The following is a 6,769-nucleotide window of genomic DNA, read 5'->3' as shown; positions in this document are numbered from 1 at the left end:
GAGTACCTGCTCTCTCTCACCAGCAGGTACCATGTACATCCTTTTTTTCTATATATAACAATAGTATCTAGCCTAATCCCCGCACATCTCGACTAATCTATCGAGCACCTGCTCGCTCTAACCAGCACAGGTGCCACGTAACTCTATCTACCAAGGTTTAACATATCCAATACTCTTTAAAAACAAGGAATGATCGTTACCGAAATCGTTGCTAAAATAGCCATCTTGAAATGTCCAAACTTGGGTAGACGCATCTAGATTTATTCAGAAATTGCTACCTGAAAGTTCCTCTTGTCTTTTCTTTTTTTGATAAAGTAAGATAATATCACTGAAAGGGCATCAGGAAGATGCCAAATTACAAGAAAAGAAATTATGTTAGCTCCCCCTACAAAAGACAAAAAAAACATTGTAAGCTCCAGTACAAGAGTACCTATGCTAGAACCAGGGAGCTAACAAAATCCAAAAAAGTGTCAGCGCTATTAACAGGGGAAAGAAAGTTCTAACTGAACAAACTAACTAAACATCTAGCTTTTAGGGAATGTGTTGGATTTGATATTCCATCAAAACATCTGCCATTTCTTTCCTTCCAAACAATCCAAAATATGACTGCTGGAATCATTCTCCGTATTCTTTTGATGGCTTTGTCAACTCTCCAAAAAATTCAGCTAATATAGGCTTCCTTGATGGTGTGAGGCATGATCCAAGTTATACCAAAAATGGATAGGAAAAAGTTCCAAATATCAGCAGTGACTGGGCAATGACGAAACAGATGGTTAACACGTTCTGATCTCTATTGGCATATATAACATATGTTGACTAAAGTAATGCTCCTTCTGCTAAGATTGGTCTGTGTTAAAACAGCTTTATTGAGGGCAGTCCATGTGAGGCATTCTACTTTGAGTGGCATTCTGGTACTCCAAATATGTTTCCAGGGCCAATCCTCTAGTATTCTATTATGTGAGTAGATAAGGTTGTAGCCCTCTTTGACTGTGTACATTCCTTCTTTTGAATTCCCCCAGATGATTCTATCTAGTTGTTGATCTTTCGTGATGAAATCTCCCAGTGTGGTTAGGAGAGCAAGTAAGTCATTGATTTCCCAATCCTGAAGATTTCTTCTAAACACTGGATTCCAAATGTTGTTCTCTCTGTTTTGAGAAATATTTGAGTCCTGATTGTAGGATAATAGGTATAGGCCTGGGTATGAATCTTTTAGTGTTGTATTATCAAGCCATCTGTCTTTCCAGAATTTCACATGAACACCACTACCAATTTTGAATGATGTATTCTGAAAGAGATCATTTTGAAAGCTGCTGATGTGTTTCCATAAACCCACTCCATGAGGTGATGGACTTTTCTTGGGGCTCCAGTGATTCTGAATTCCATATTTGGCGTCAATGATCTCCTTCCAGTAACCTGCTTCAGTTTGTTCATACCTCCATAGCCATTTCATTAGTATACATTTGTTGTGAAGCCTAAGATTCCGGATACCCAATCCCCCATAAGACTTTGGTTGAGTTACTTTTGGCCACCTAACAAGCGAAAATTTGTGAGTCTCACTGTTTCCTTCCCATAAAAACCTTCTTCTTAGCCGGTCTAGTTGTTTCAGTACTGAGCTTGGCATAGGAAACAGAGACATGAAATAAGTTGGTATGTTGTCAAGGACATTACTGATCAGTGTGAGTCTGCCCCCCATCGACAGATATTGCATTTGTCAGGTTGCTAGTGTTGCGGAAGCCAAATGTATATAGTGTGAATAAGTCACAACTACTATACCAAAAATTATGACAGCCGCCAAATAATAAATAAGACAATAAAGCAATAATAAAAGAAACACCAGAATTTACGAGGTTCAGCCAATTTTGCCCACTCCTCGGACACAACCAATATTTTATTCCACTCCAAAAATACAAGTGAAATAATACTAAAGAGAGAAGATACAAATGCCTTAAGAAAATAAAAAGGCAAATGAGAGGTGTGTTTAAATTCTAAACATTAGGCCTCCTTTTATAGGTTGAAGTACCAACCAGAATTGGTACTTCACCGATGTGGGATTTCTGTCATTCAACAAATCTCCACCTTGGCAAAATTTCGCATCTTCAATTTTCTCTCAATAACAAAATTTTAGTTGCGTCTTCCTCTTCAATCTTCAGTGTTCAACAATGTTATCAAATCCAAACAATGTTGAAACTTGACCGCAGTTACCACTTTTGTCAGCATATTAGCAGGATTCTCTGTAGTATGAATTTTCTTCACCGTGACTCCACCTTCTTCTATGATTTCTCGTACGAAATGATACCGAACATCAATGTGCTTCGTCCTTGCATGATAAACTTGGTTCTTCGCTAATTGAATAGTACTTTGACTATCACAAAAAAATTGTGATATTTTTTTGTTCAACACCAAACTCCTTTAGCAACACTTGAAGCCAAATTGCCTCCTTCACAGCCTCTGTAATAGCCATGTACTCTGCCTATGTTGTAGACAGAGCAACTTTTGACTACAAAGTAGACTTCCAACTAACTGGTGCTTTTGCAAAAGTAAACATATAACCAGTAGTTGATCTTCGTTTGTCCAGATCACCCGCAAAATCTGAGTCACAATATCCAACTACAGACTGATTGCCTTCCTGCTCAAAAACTAACCCAACATCTACAGTATTATGAATATACCATAGAATCCACTTCACAGCTTGTCAATGCTCCTTTCCTGGATTATGCATATATCTGCTAATAACTCCAACAACTTGTGAAATGTCAGGTCTCATACAGACCATTGCATACATCAAGCTACCAACAACATTTGCGTATGGTACCTTTGACATATACTCTCGTTCAGCTTCATCCTTTGGCGACATAGTATTACTTAGCTTAAAATAGGGAGCAAGTGGAGTACTAACTGGCTTAGTCTTTTCATCTATGCCAAAACGTTGTAGTACTATTTCAAATATTCTTTCTGAGATAAACAGAATTTCTTTGAACGTCTATCTTTTATTATCTCCATGCCAAGAATTTTCTTTTCCTCACCTAAATCCTTCATCTCGAACTCCTTCTTCAGTTGAATTTTCAACTTATCAATTTCTTCCAAATTCTTGGAAGCTATCAACATATCATCAACATATAGGAGAAGATATACAAAGGAACCATCTTTAAGCTTGCGCAAATATACACAATGATCGTATTTGCTTATCTTGTACCCTTGCCGCAACATAAACTCATCAAATCGTTTGTACCATTGTCTAGAAGATTGTTTCAATCCGTACAACGATTTTTCAAGTTTGCACACCATATTTTTTTTTTCCAACAACTTTGAATCCTTCTGGCTGAGTCATGTAGATTTCCTCCTCCAAGATTCCATTTACATACACAGTTTTTACATCCATCTGAACTAGTTCCAAATCCAACTGTGCTACCAAAGCCAACATAATTCTAATGGAGGAATGTTTTACAACTGGAGAAAACACTTCATTGTAATCAATTCCCTCCTTTTGAGCATATCCTTTGGCCACCAATCTTGCTTTGTAGCGAACATCTACTTGGTTGGGAAATGCTTCCTTCTTTGCAAATACCCATTTGCACCCAATTACTTTTTTCCCTTCGGGAGATTGGCCAATCTCCATGTATGATTCTGATGAAGGGACTGTATTTCATCATTCATGGCAATCCTCCACTTATTTTCTTCTGAACTTTGGACTGCGTCTTTACAAGTGGTAGGAACATCATCAGCTACAATTGAGGTTGCACAAGCAACCGTCTCTATGAGACGAACAGGTTTCGTTATTGTCCTTTTTGACCTGCTAGTTGCTATTGATTCAAGTTGTTTTTGAGGTTCCTGAGTTGGAATCTCCTCTACTGGCTCTCCTTCCAGAGGATAATCTTCATTTGTTTCCTCCTCTGCTTCTTGTGTAGGAAAAATAAATTTTTCCTCAAACTCCACCTGCTTAGAAGCATCTTCATTTTGTTTGGTATCTTTTGTTACCTTATTTACCATAGCAGATTCATCAAAGGTAACATCCCTACTGAATATTACTTTCTTTGTCATAGGACACCATAAGCGATATCCTTTGACTCCAGAAGTAATTTCCATAAAAATAGCCTTTTTTGCCCTTGAATCCAATTTTGACTCTGTCACATGATAATATGCAGTTGAGCCAAACACGTGCAAAGAGTCATAATCTACAGCAGGCTTTCCATACCATTTTTCAAATGGTGTCTTGCCATCAATAGCAGCAGATGGTAGACGATTAATGAGGTGGCATGCATATGTAATTGCCTCAGCCCAAAATTCTTTGCCCAAGCCAACATTGGACAACATACACCGTACCTTCTCCAGCAAGGTCTGGTTCATACGTTCTGCCACTCCATTTTGTTGTGGTGTATGTCTAACAGTGAAGTGTCGGATGATGCCATCATTTTCACAGACCTTATTGAAATGATCATTTTTGTATTCATCTCCATTGTCTGTGCGAATACACTTGATCCTCCTGCCTGTTTGATTCTCCACCATCATCTTCCATTTGAGAAAAATTCCCAGCACTTCATCTTTGCTTTTCATTGTATACACCCACACTCTTCGGGAAAAATCATCAACAAAGGTTACAAAATAGTGTTTCCCACCCAATGAAGGTGTTTTGGAAAAACCCCAAACATCAGAGTGTACATAATCCAAAATGCCTTTAGTATTATGGATCGTTGTACCAAATTTAACCCTTGTCTGTTTTCCTTTGACACAATGCTCGCAAAACTCCAAGTTGCAAGCCTTTATTTCTTTTAACAACCCTTGATCTGATAAAGTTTTCAAGGATTTTCCTCCAGCATGTCCCAAGCGCATGTGCCATAGCCTGGTTGTTTCTGCCTCTTTTTCGTCACTAGATGTTACTATCGTTGTCCCAATAACTGTACTACCGCGATAATGGTACATGTTATTGTTCTTCCGATTGGCCTTCATTACCACTAGTGCGCCGGAGCATACTCTCATCACTCCATTTTCTGCAATGATTTTGAACCCTTTTGATTCTAGGGCTCCCACAGAGATGAGATTCTTCTTCAAATCCGGTACATATCGAACATCTGTTAATGTTCTGATCATTCCATCATGGTTTCGTATTGAACCAATGTCATATGAGGTAAGAGGGTTGTTATCCACTGTGTGGATGACTCCATATTCTCCTTCTTGAAATTCCACGAACCAGTCCCTGTTGGGACACATATGATAGCTACAAGCCGAGTCCATCAACCATACGTCTGATGATGTTGATGACTCTGTTGTAACTAATGAGAAGTCTGAATCATCACAATCAGCTACATTTGAATCCATAATGGCCTTTCCATTGTTATGTTTGGCCTTATTCTTCAACTTCGGACAGTCTTTCTTCCAGTGTCCCTTTTCTCGACAAAAGGCACATTCATCTTTGCTGGGTTTAGATCTTAACTTGGATCTTCCCTTCTTTGTCCTCATTTGATTTTGAGGACTACCCCTCACAACCAGTACTTCTCCTTCTCTGCCCTTTTGTTTTTCTCCCTTTCTTTGTTCATAGCTATACAAAGCCGAACAAACTTCTCTGAGAGAAATTTCGTCATTCCCATGGAGTAGAGTAGTTTCAAGGTGCTCGTACTCATCAGGAAGTGACCCCAATAACATCAAGCCCAAGTCACCATCATCAAAAGTTGCATCCATATTTTGCAAATCTGTGACCAACTTATTGAAACTGGTGATATGTTCGTTCATTGTGGTACCAGGAACATAGGTGAAGCGAAACAGTCTCTTCTTCATGTACAATTTATTTTGACTGTTTTTCTTCAAAAATTTATCCTCCAGTGCTTTCCATAATTTACTTGCAGAAGTTTCCTTTGTGTATGGATATTTCTGCTCTCTAGCAAGGTAGGATCGAATGGTACCACAAGCAACACGGTTGATAATTCTCCAATCTACTTCTCCAATAACATCTGGTCTTTTTTCTTCAATGGCAAGATCTAGACCTTGTTGAAAAAGGACATCTAGAACCTCGCCTTGCCATATCCCAAAATGTCCTAATCCGTCAAAAATTTCTACCGCAAATTTCGTATTTGACACAATTCTTGTCATAAGCGAAGATGCCAATGATGACGTATTGTTGACACTTGATGTAGATTCTTCTTGTTATTATCTCCCATATTTGACACAAATATTATTTAATAGCTGGCGACAAAAATCAAAATTATTTCCTTTCTGGTGTGGAAGATCAGACTAAGCTGCAACCACAGAGCATACATAGACAGTACCTTGGCTCTGATACCAATTGTTGCGGAAGCCAAATGTATATAGTGTGAATAAGTCACAACTACTATACCAAAAATTATGACAGCCACCAAATAATAAATAAGACAATAAAGCAATAATAAAAGAAACACCAGAATTTACGAGGTTCAGCCAATTTTGTCTACTCCTCGGACACAACCAATATTTTGTTTCACTCCAAAAATACAAGTAAAATAATACTAAAGAGAGAAGATACAAATGCCTTAAGAAAATAAAAAGGCAAATGAGAGGTGTGTTTAAATCCTAAACATTAGGCCTCTTTTTTTAGGGTGAAGTACCAACCAAAATTGGTACTTCACCGATGTGGGATTTCTGTCATTCAACAGCTAGTCTCTTTTCAACTTTTTCAATGACTCCATTCCAAATTCCAGTGGATTTGAATTTGGCTCCCAGGGGGAGTCCTAGATAAGTTGTGGGGAAGGAGCCAGTTTTGCAGCTAAGTATTTCAACTAATTCCTCCAAATTTTGAACCTCA

Source organism: Nicotiana tabacum, chromosome 7, assembly GCF_000715075.1.
Source record: "Nicotiana tabacum cultivar K326 chromosome 7, ASM71507v2, whole genome shotgun sequence".
Classification (NCBI taxonomy): Eukaryota; Viridiplantae; Streptophyta; class Magnoliopsida; order Solanales; family Solanaceae; genus Nicotiana; species Nicotiana tabacum.
This window is presented reverse-complemented; position numbering follows the sequence as displayed.